The sequence below is a fragment of the Vipera ursinii genome (assembly GCF_947247035.1).
Source record: "Vipera ursinii genome assembly, chromosome: 2".
In the NCBI taxonomy this organism is placed as follows: Eukaryota; Metazoa; Chordata; class Lepidosauria; order Squamata; family Viperidae; genus Vipera; species Vipera ursinii.
The window spans coordinates 1,283,798-1,295,895 of NC_139513.1; positions in this window are offsets into that span (position 1 = coordinate 1,283,798).

Consider the following 12,098-nt stretch of genomic DNA (forward strand, 5'->3'; position numbering starts at 1 on the left):
CTGCACAAAACTTTCACCAGCTGTAGTCATGGACAAAGAAGGGAGGAAGAGATCAAAGGAGCTGCTTTAAGACTTGAGGCAGAAGAATCATGTTGGAATAGAATAGAATAGAATAGAATAGAATAGAATAGAATAGAATAGAATAGAATAGAATAGAATAGAATAGAATAGAATAGAATAGAATAGAATAGAATAGAATAGAATAGAATTAGAAGGGATCATGGAGGTCTTCTAGTGAAGCCCGCCACTCAAGCAGGGGAATCTATACCATCTCAGACAAGTGACTGTCTAGTCTCTTTTTAGAAATCTCCAGTAATGGAGCGCCCATGACTTCTGAAGCCAAGCTGCGCCACTGGTTAATTGTCCTCACTGTTAGGAAGTTTCTCCTTAATTCCAGGTTGCTTCTCTCTTTTATCTGTTTCCAGCCATTGTTTCTTGTCCTAGTTTACAGGAACTTAAAACTAGAAAAAGTCTGGGAACTTTTTTTTAATATAAAAAAGGTCTTGGTTGTTGAAGGAAGAATGCAGCACTCTTCTAATAAGTAGGAGATGTTGTACAGAAGCTTAAGATCTTAAACCACCAAGTCCAGACAGTACAAAAGACCCTGAGAAGGAATTTAGTTTGATGGATCCTTGTTGGGACCCCATACCTTCCACGGCTGCAGCCTTTGAGCCCCCAACCTTTCTTCACCCTTCTTTCTTCTCCCCTGGGGTTTGGATGCAGCATTTAAGACGTGGACCAGAATCTTAATGATGCTATAAATAATGGCTGGATTTGGGATCTTTATCCTATTCTTTTTCTCTTGGGTCTCCACTGGTGCTTTCTGGGTGCATCTTCTCCGGCCTTTGACAGAAATGGTGTGTTTTGAAACAGAACAGTGAAAAAGCTCAGCTTCAAATTCAGGTTCCACAAAAAAAGGTGATTTATAGGCATTATCATTTTTCCAACTCTTTTTCACCTGAATGGGAAAGATCCAAATACTATGGACGTGCTTGAGACGCCAATCCTTTTTCATTGAAAAACCTCCAACTGCTGTCATGATCCAGACTTTCCCTTCAATGGGTCCTGGCAAACCTTCAAGTGCTGAATGGAAGGGAAGAATTCTGTCCCAAAGGGAATCAAATTCTATGAAGTGAACAAAGACGTTGACTTGTCTCCACTTAGAGAGGGCATCCCTGAGGAATGGGGTATGTCCAGTCATTGAGATTAGTTGTGATATAACAACACAAATTCTATTCTTGACAAGCATAGGAGTAAAAGTCCTCATGAAATTCTCTCCCTTCTCTGTGTCTGGAGCAAAGAGACCAATCAGGCTCCATCCAAAATGGAGGAGAATTTGGACAATTCCTGGGTACTGGATCCCTTCTTTGGGGAGCATCGGATGGAAAAAAGGGAATTGAATTTTATCACTCAGAGCCTCTGAAGCAATTCTGCCACTGACCTGAAAAAACAATTAAGAATTCTGTGTTATATTTGGCATCCTACCAAGTCCCAATTTTTAACTTTTAATTAATCCAACTTTTTCCTCATGCACATATTAGAACATTTCCTGTTGATTAGTCATTAGGCCATATCACGATACAGAATATAATATACAGAAAATTTAACAAGATTGCATTGAAAAACAGAATTTAGAAAAAAGGTAAAATAGAATAAGCATAAAGAATGAAAATGGTATTTCTTTATAACCTCAGAATTTACCACAATCAGACCACAATTTCCTTCCAAATAGGGCTTTATTATATATAATTTTTGAATTCTGAGCGCAAAGGAAATACATTTTTTCAAATATTGGAATCCCAATAGATTGCTTCTCTAAAGTGCAATCCAAGATATTGATCTCCCTCTTTCTTAAATAATTGTCATTCAAAATAATAGATCTGTTACATCTTCTCTTTCTGGAGCTCCAGAAATACAAATATATTCATTGTAAGGACTTTGGAAGATTTAACTTAATATTTGGAAGGTACATTTGTAGCAGTTGATGCCTTTCAGTGTGCCAACCTTTCTGAGGATGGCCCTACTTTTCTCTATTTTGAACATCTTGGATTCTTTGTGCAGCATTTTTTTTGGTTTTCTTAAGTGGCAAAAAAGACAGGGAGATGATAATTCCTAATATAAAATCAAGAATGTATCAGGGCCCACTTCAAAACCTCATCCTAAGAAAGCATAACTCGTAGAAGCAGTTTCTTCCAAAAAGAACTTTTATTAGGAGAAGCTGATAGCAGGCATAATAGACAGGATCTGAGGGTTTCCCACTCAGATCAATAGGTTAAAAGTGTCCCAAGCAAACCCCACCCCATAGTACATCCGGTCAGTTCAAATAGGCCAATCCCCAGGTGTTAAAGTCCATTGTGGGAAAGAGTAGATTACGCCGGGCTGTCTCAGGTTAGCAGTGATGTTTTGTTGGCTCTTCACACCTTCCCTTCCGAATGCGGAGATAAACCAGTTGCCGGAGGTGCATTCCTTTCTCCTCCCCCCTTTTCTAGCTGACATCAATGGGAGAGATAGTTCACAGATGAAGTATGCAGAAAGAGCAAAGTATTACAGTGTAACAATAGAGGAAAATAAAGCAATAACCCACAGTGCTTTTCCCCCGTCCCATCCAGGAACATGGCAGAACCCAGAAGTATAGAGAGAACACAGTTTGAGTTAAAGAAAGAAAAGAGCCCCGTTAGAATATGGGTTCTGACAGAATGTTTTAAATGAAATTTCTTTCTTCTACTAGCGTTTGAAGACTCTTATTAGTTTAATGAAGAGAAGGACGAGAGGTGACATGATAGCAGTGTTTAAATATCTCAGAGGCTGCCAAACAGAAGAGGGAATCAAGCTATTCTCCAAAGCACCTGCAGGCAGGATAAGAAGCAACAGATGGAATCTAGCAAAAGACAGAAGCAACCTAGAAATAAGGAAAAATTTCCTGAGAGTTAGAACAATTAATCATGGAACAACCTGTCTCCATAAGCTGTGAATACTCCAACATTGGAAGTTTTTCAGAAGAGACTGGACAGCCATTTCTCTGAAATGGTATAGGGCAGTGATGGTGAACCTTTTAGAGACTGAGTGCCCAAAACACAACCCAAAACCCACTTATGTTTTGTCAGATGCTGGGTGGGTGTGGCTCATTGGGTTGGTGTGGCCCATTGGGTGGGCATGGCCATTGGGTGGGCAGGGCTGTGGTGGTAACTGCAGACTGGGTGAGACTAGAAAGTTCAATCAATTCCCGGTGCTTTAACCACCTTTAATTGCTTAATTGCTAAAAAAATTTCTTCATCATTTATCAATTGATTCATCCCTTCCCTTTGTTCTTGTGTAAGAACAGAAATGTTAGCTTCCTGCAAGTATCTATCTATATCTGTATCTCGAATCTTATCTCTAACATACAACTTAGAATAAAAATCAACAAAAGCCTTTTTAATAAGATTCTGCTGATACACCACTTTACCCTTGTACTCTATTTTATCTATATTACATACCCTTTGTTTCTTCCTTAACAAGTAAGCTAACCACCTACCTGGTTTATTAGCATTACAAAAAGTGTTATGTCTAGCATACCGTAAGTTAGTTGCCACTTGATCTGCCATCAACATATCAAACTGACCTCTTAGTAAAGTAATTACCTCTTTAATCTTCCCATCAGATGGATTCAAAATTAAAGCCTTTTCTTTTCTCTTAATTTCCTCCTCTAATTCTTTCTGCCTAAATTCCAATTTACGTCTATGTTTATTATTCAAATATATTAATACTCCTCTCATATATGCTTTACTTGCATCCCAAACCATCTCAATAGGAGTACCCTTATGCATATCAATTTTAAAAAAAATCTTTCATCTGTTTTTTACACTCTTCCACATTTTCCTGATATCTAAACAAATTTTCATTTAGTCTGTCTAAAGACCATCTGTCTCCATTATCTTTTTCTATCTCCAACCATACTGGACTATGATCAGATATAGTTCTTGGACATATCTTAATCTTCTTAATCCTAGAAAAAAAGTCATTACTAATTAATACAAAATCAATCCTGGATAAAAATTGATGCCTATCAGAGAAAAAAGTAAAGTCTTTTTCTTGCAAGTTCCTTTCTCTCCAAACATCTCTCAATTCCAAGTCATCCTTCATCTCAAAAAATGATTTAGGCAGTCTAGCGTGACTTGACGTACTTCTAAGGCCTCTTTTGTCCATTTGTACATCCAAAACGCCATTCCAGTCTCCCATAAGAATACAAGATTTGTAATCCCACTGAATAATCTTGCTGTGTAATAATTTATAAAATTCTCCTTGCTGTTGGTTAGGAGCATATAATCCAACCAGAAGTATTTTCTTGCCTTCTATTAATACTTCAATTATAACATATCTTCCTTGTTTATCTGTTTCAATTAAACTAGCTGTTAAAGTATTCTTGACATAAATAACAACTCCATTTTTCTTGTCAGGAGCAGAGGCAATAAACTGTGTACCCAGCCTAAAGTTTATCAAATACTTTTGATCAGCTGCTTGAATATGTGTTTCCTGTAAGCAAATAACATCATTTTTAAATTGTTTTAGATATTGAAATACTTTCTTTTATGTGGAGAATTTAATCCATTAACATTCCAAGTTAGAAGCTTTGTCACCATCTTTTGCGACCTGAAGCTTTTGGAGCGCCTCTTCCAGAATCACCTGCACTCTCTTTGGCTTTGCTCCTCCCACTGCTTCACTATAAGTAGGTTTTTGAGATGTAGTCATGGCTTTCTGTTGTTCTTGCTCTTGTCTCATTCGTCTGGTTGCAGCCCGTGTCATTCTTTGATCTCTAACCTCTTCCATTGGTACTGGAACCTGATCCACTCCTGTAGTTTGCTGGGATTCTCCATCTTTCAACTGAGTAACTCCTTCAGCTCCTTGTATACTCTCCCTGACGCTCCCTGACGCTCTCCACCATTCCTCCTTTTAAATTCCGTGGATGGTGGGGAGCCTGCCTTCAAAATATTAGCATAAAAATCTCGTGCCTGTAAAACTGTGTTAAGATGATATCTCGTGCCTGCGTGCATCACCAACATGCCTACTGGGATCTCCCATCTAAACTGGATATCCTGTTTCCTTAATTCTTCTTCCAAAAAAGCAAATTCTTTCCTTTTCCTTAAAATTCTTGGAGGAATCTCTTTCAGAATTAAAACTTCTTGCTCTGCAACTGTAAATGTGTTATTATAAAAGGCTTGAATAACCTCATTTCTAATTGCTCTCTTCGTAAAATAAACCACCACATCTCTAGGTAACTTTCTTTGTCTTGCAATCCAGGAGTTAACACGAAATATTTTATCTATATCCACCATAATATCTTCTGCTGAACGCCCCAGAACCTGTTCAAGAGCTTCTGACAATACTTTTTTCAAATTTTTCTTAGGATCTTCTTCCCAAGCTCTGATTCTCACAGCAAACTCCATTTTGCGGTACTGTACCATTATTAAATCATCATCAATCTTTTCCATCACAGTTTCAGCGTCCATCAGTTTAGCATCTAATCTCATATTATTTTGGCTAAGCTCTTCCACTCTCTCATCCAGATGCTCAGTGCAAACAGCAAGCCCTTGAAATGCAACCAAAATGTCTGCTCTTATTTCTGTATTCTTCTCCTCAATAAGTTCAGCTATTTGTTGAGATTGTTTTTTCAAAGCCTCTTGCAAAGCATCCTGCAAATCTTTTATTGTTAAAGCTTGTGCGGGTCCCACAGGAGGAGGCATCAAAGCCTGTAATGAAGACTGCTGAACTGGCAAGGCACCAGCACTTCTAGGAACTTTAGTTGGTTTGGAAGCCATTTTAACACCACTTAATTCTATTGAGCACTTTCACTTTCCGCACCGCTTGCAACTTTTCCACAAAGTACTCTGAGTTAAAGTTCAAATACTTGCTTTACAGCATTCTCCTGCACAGCTCTGCCTGCATCCAAGTAATCCACAGTTAGCTATCGATGGCAGGGATGGTTGCAGCGTTCTGCTCTGCTTCAAAGCCTTGGAGCAGAGGCATCCCGGAGTCCGGAGCACACTCAGGCTTCAGGGGGGCTCACACCGTTCAACCTCCAGAGTTTAACTCTGGCAATCTAGGGGAGCTCTACCCCTGCCTAAGCGCTCACCCCCTCCTCTTCTCCTGAGGAGCGGGTTTCCAAGCCGCCAAACAGCTGATCGTCACTGTTTTTGGCAGCTCTACGGAAAACAGCGGGGCTGATGGCCAAAACGGAGCCATGCTACCCAGATTGGTGGCCCATTGGGTGGGCATGGCCATTGGGTGGGCATGGCTGCAGTGGTAACTGCAGACTGGGTGAGACTAAAAAGTTCAATCAATCAATTCCAAATTTTTTTTCCTCCAAGAAGTTGAAATTAATTGATTGATTGAACCTTTTTTTTTTCACATGGCAGTGGAGGCCTAACCGAAAAGGTTTTGTAAAACCCATCTGAAGGCCTAGGACTGGGGTGACAGTGCACCTTCTCACAGAGAGGGCTCTAGGGTTTCCTGCCTGAGCAGGGTGTTGGGCTAGATGACGTTATTATTATTTATATTAACATCATCATCATAATCATCATTATATGACTCCAATTTTATAAATTGTATAAATTCCCAATTCTGCCCTGAGGGCAGCAACTGAAGTCCTTTTATCCACCCTCAAGATACTTCTCAGATGATGTGATCAGATTTGTTCTAGTAGTGATATAAATTAAATCCCAAATTTCAGCTCAATATAAGTGCATAATAGTAACGTTGGTATTTTGTATTTAATAATTCAGTCTAAGGAAGCTGCATACCTATGATTTTGTTTAAAAAAAGTTAACAGTGCATTCACTTGTGCCTTCTAAATGAGCTCCTTTGATGTTGAGAGAACCCAGATCAAGCACAAAGAAAAGTTCCCCCAGGTAAGGAAAGGTGTGAACTTGCTCTGTTGCCTCCTTATCTATTAGCCCTATATGGCAATGCTGTCATTTTCCAAAGACCATCACTTTTTTTTTAATCCCATTTGTATCCTGCCCTTCTCCGAAGACTCAGGGCGGCTTACAAACTTAGCAGTAGACTTCATTCTATATATATGCCTGCTTATTAGGGCTTTCAGGGGGCCCCCAAGTGGCATTATTACAAAGTCAGCTTATTGCCCCCAACAATCTGGGTCCTCAATTTACCTACCTCAGAAGGATGGAAGGCTGAGTCAACCTTGAGCCTGGTGGGATGCGAACCTGCACTAATTGCAGGCAGCTGGTGTTACTTAAGGAGGCATTAGCCCACTGCTCCACCAAGGCTCTTTTGACTGATTCATTCACAATCAGATAATTATTATGAGAATAGGAGCCAAGTCTTCTTAACAGCACATGCAACCCAAATGTCATATTGGCAACACCTTTGTCTTACCTTTTGATACATATCAATCTTACTTCTCATGGCTCCATTGAGCCCCAAACACACCCTCAAACAAATGAACAAAAATGGGATGGAAGGGACCATGGAGGCTTTCTAGTCCAATCCCCTGCCCATAGCAAGAGATCCTGACAAAATGAATATCAAGCCTCTTTTTGAAAATCTCCATTAATGGAGAACCCACAACGTCATGAGCTCCATTTTAAGGGCAGTCATTTTAAGGGCATGAGCTCCATTTTAAGAGCAATTTCTTCCATAATATTTCTTTGTTTACTGTGTCAAATGCTATAAAGGCAGCAAACCATTATCTCCTCTGACTGACATTTTTATACTTAGATGGTTCAAGACAAAAGAATTCTCAATAGTGGATCACATTTGCCTAAAGACTGCTGGTTCTTCTACAAGGAATACACTTTTCATCCACCTGCTGTCAATTCTTTTCAAGTGGACATTTGCATATATTTTAGTCACAATATCTGTTAGAGTGGTAGAGGACAGGAAGGCCTGGAGGAATGCTGTCCATAGGGTCGTGATGGGTCAGACACGACTTTGCAGCTAACAACAACAGCAACATCTGTTAGAGAAATGGGCCTGGAATTGCTAGGGTCCCTTTAAGTCCCTTTTTATATATATAGGAATTACAGTTGCCATCTTTGACCCAAATGGGCTTGGCGGATATTATTTATATGTATAAAAGTATCTGTCAATGGAGGGTCCCACCAGTCGGGATATTTCTTGAATTGTTCAGCTGGCAGAAATTCCTCTCCAGAGGCCATATTGCTCTTCAAACCTTTTATTATGAATTTGACCATGAGAATTTTAGGGCAAAAAATAGTTGATACGTTGCCTAACATATTTGTAGATTTTTAATAAAATGGTTGGTTAATGTTAGTGTCCCCTAAAGGTTCATAATACATATATGTTTTATCATCAGTAGGAAAGGTAATCCTGTAGGACTCTTTTTAAAAATCTGAGATTTGTTCATGATTAAGGATATCATTATTTTAACTAAGACCATGTAAAAAAATCAGTATTGCACATTCCTATTGTACAGAAGATCCTTTGACTGGACACACAGCCTCTCCTCATCTTCACAAGTGTGCAGCAGAAGCCTCTAAGCAACTGGGATGATGTCATGAAAAGACAGGTGTCTTTTGATCCTTGCTTCCTCCAGATTGCATATCCCAATATTTATTTATAAGACTTACAAGTGCCATGGTGAAAAGATTATTTGCAGCAGAACCAATTCTTAAACACCCTGATCCTGAGGAAACTTTCATCATCCAAGATGATGGTAGTGATGCTGCGGTGGGCATAGTCTTCGTACAAAAAAACCTTAGGGGTAAAGAGGAAGTGTACAAAGGTCATTGTTTAAGCAAACATTGTCTTTTCCTTAAGGTAGATGTTGATTGGGATAGCCATATCCTGTCTGTGAAACTACACGTGCTTCATGTAATTTTCTTCTGTAAACTGTTGTCTGATAAAAATGTGCAGGTAGTAACCTTATAAGGAACAATGTATAACAATGTATAACTAGGAATTAGAGGTGTATAAATATATCTGTTCATGAGCCCTTCGGGGTTCAGACCCTTTGCTTTGTTTAAGCCTTCTGAACCTGCACAATAAACCTTTCCTTTTCTGAAGAGCTTGCGTGAGTCTCTTCTTTCTACATCAGTTTCATGGCAACCACGAAGGGACTCCATAGTGAGGCGATGTTTTGCTGAGGGCAGCCCGACCCCTCGGACCCGATGAGAGGCCACTCCTGAATCATTCTCCAGGCGCCACAGGGGAAAGCACCTCTGGGAGACAGCAGTGACACCTCTGCAGGGCCGACAGTGCTGACGGCAAGTCCAAGATCCCTTGAGGGAAGGAAAGGAGGTCTGAACGCGAATCCTGGCCAGGAACGGGAGAGGACGAAGTGTGAAGATGCCTCAGGCAAGTATGTGTTAAGGGGGGAAATTACCGATCTCATTTGAAGATAGAAGAGGGGGACTGATCACCCTTCTGGACTCAGGACAGCGATCCTAAAGTAGTCTTTGTTAAGCTGTGTATGTATTAAAGTTGTAAAGTATCTATCTCACCTGAAGATAGGAGAAGGGGGAATGATCACCCTCCTGGACTCGGGATGGCGATCCTAAAGTAGTCCATGTCAGACTGTGTGGGAGGTTAAGCCATTCCAGTTCCTATCAGTGACCGTTGGAACGTCCAGCACCGTAGGTCAGTGGCAGTGTTCTTAGAATGGGGGGGGAGAAGCAATGTTCCCAGCACACAGCTGGAATGCAGATTTAAAGGTTTTGATGATTATTTTAATCATACGCAGTATAAAGGCCCCTATCCTAAGGTGCCGAAAGAGAGACTGAGGTTTCTATGTGAAAAGCAGTGGTCACATATGGGGGTTGGGTGGCCGCAAGAGGGTACATTCCAAAACCAGCTCATCAATGACCTCAGAGCCATGATAGCAGCAAATGAGGAAAACTACCCCAATCAATATCAGTATATAGATCAGTGGTGTAATGTAGTAGAAGAGAAGGCAGAAGAGCTATTACAATGTCAGGCTGAGATGGTTTGACTCTGTGTTGCCAGATCTAAAGGAAAGAAGTTGGAGGATGTGTCAAAAAGATTTAAGGACGTGAAAATATCTGAAATATGATGTGAAGAAAGAGGTATTGGTTGAGGAGGAGGAGGTGATTCTTAGACCCCCTCTGTATGTGCCACATCCACTCCTGCTACCTTAACCATTAGTGGCAGCAGCTGCTGCAACACCAAGTGGAGTGCAGCCAGCAGTAAGAAAGAAGCAGAGAAGAAAGTAGCCTATGGCTCCCAAGGATGAGGGGGGGTTCTCTGTGAGTGAGAGTGGTGAGATAGGTGAAGGTAATAGTGTGGCAAGCACTCTGTTGGAGCGCATGTTTAAGGGATTTGATACATATTTCAATCATGCCCAATACAGGGTCCCTTCTCTGAAAGCCACCAAATGGCAATATAGCCAAATAATCAAGACATGGTTAGGGGCCAGGTCTTAGTGAACCCTCTGGTTCGAGTCCAGGGGGTGGAGGAGGCAGAAGAGAGGAGGAAGATGAAGAAACTGGGGTGGCATCCCCAGTAGCCATATATACAAGGGGAGTGGAATAGAAGAGGGGGGAACTCATGGCACCCTTAAGGCAAGTTGATCAGAGAGTCATTGATGCCATGGGACAAGCGAACGTGGAACCTGTTTGCTAGTATGTCCCCTTCACTGCAACTGATTTGTTCAATTGGAAACAATGTTACGGATCTGTCAGAGAAGTCCAAAGAGTTAACCAAACTAACACAAGTGGAGAGCTGCGGATAGGAAGTGTGTTATAGACAGGTACCTTAACACGCAGAATATACAGGCAATGTTACAGACAAGGGCACCGGAGCAGGATCCAGATTGGAACGTTAGGGATGCAGCGCAAAGGATGTTGTTGCGGGAATATCAGAATTTAACAGTAGAGGCACTTTGGAAGGAAGGAAAAACCCCTGTGAATATGTCTAAGCCATCTTTGGTAATGCAGGGAGCAGATGAAAGCCCAGAGAGGTTTTTTGCAATGGCTGATACTTATGAGCTATATACGCAGATAGATCCGAGACACTCAGACAATGTACGAATGTTGAATGAGAGATTCATAGCACAAAGTTATGGTGATATAAGGAAGAAGTTACAGAGGTTGGAAGAAGCTCTGGGAAAGAATACCAGTAAATTGTTGGAGGTGGCAAGGAAAGTGTATGTTAATAGAGAGAAAGAGAGAGGGTAGCACGAATGCAGAGGAAAACGGAATTGTTGGTGGTAGCTTTACAAGGAAAGACCAGTGCGCATATTGTAGGGAAGAAGGTCATTGGCCTAGGGAATGTCCGAAGAGAGGACGAGGCTGGAGAGGAAGGACAGGTTTTGGAAGAGGAAGGTCTATAGGCAAGGTACAGACTGGATTTCCCTTGAGAGGTAGAGGATCCGGAGGGAACCGAGGAGGTAGAGGAAGGATTGAGGGTGAACGTGAGATAGAGGGGATTGGATTGGCAGGGACAAGTTGGAGGGATTGACGGAGACCGGGCTTAGAGGAGCCCCCCCTAGCCTTTGGTAACTATGAATATAGGGGGCCATAGAATGACGTTTTTGGGAGATACAGGAGCGGGAAGGTCAGTCATAAATAGCCGGGCGTGGTGGCGCAAGCCTGTAATCCAGCTATTCTGGAGGCTGAGGCTGGCGGATCGCTTGAACTCAGGAGTTATGGGCTGCAGTGGGCTATGCCGATAGGGTGTCCAAAAAGAAGGTACAGTTGGTACAGTAGAAAGTAAGGCACTTGGGATATGATATTGAGCATGGTCAGAGAGCCCTAGGACAGGAAAGGAAGCAAGCGATTCTATCCATTGCTGAACCAGCAAACCGAAGGTAGCTGCGAGGCTTTTTGGGGTTAGGTTTTTATAAGAACTATATCCAATAGCTTAGCTTTACTTGCTGAAAGAAAAGCTACTGCGCAGGTAATGGCAATGTGGGAATATGAAAGGTTACAAACCAAAGAAGACCTCTGTTGAGACTCATCGTCACAAGTTGAGATAAGTCTCAAAAGGGGGGAATAAAGAGGAAGCGTACAAAGCAAACATAGTCTTGTCCTTAAGGTAGATGTTGATTGGGATAGCCATATCCTGTCTGTGAAACTACACGTACTTCATGTAATTTTCTTCTGTAAACTGCAAACTGTCCAGTC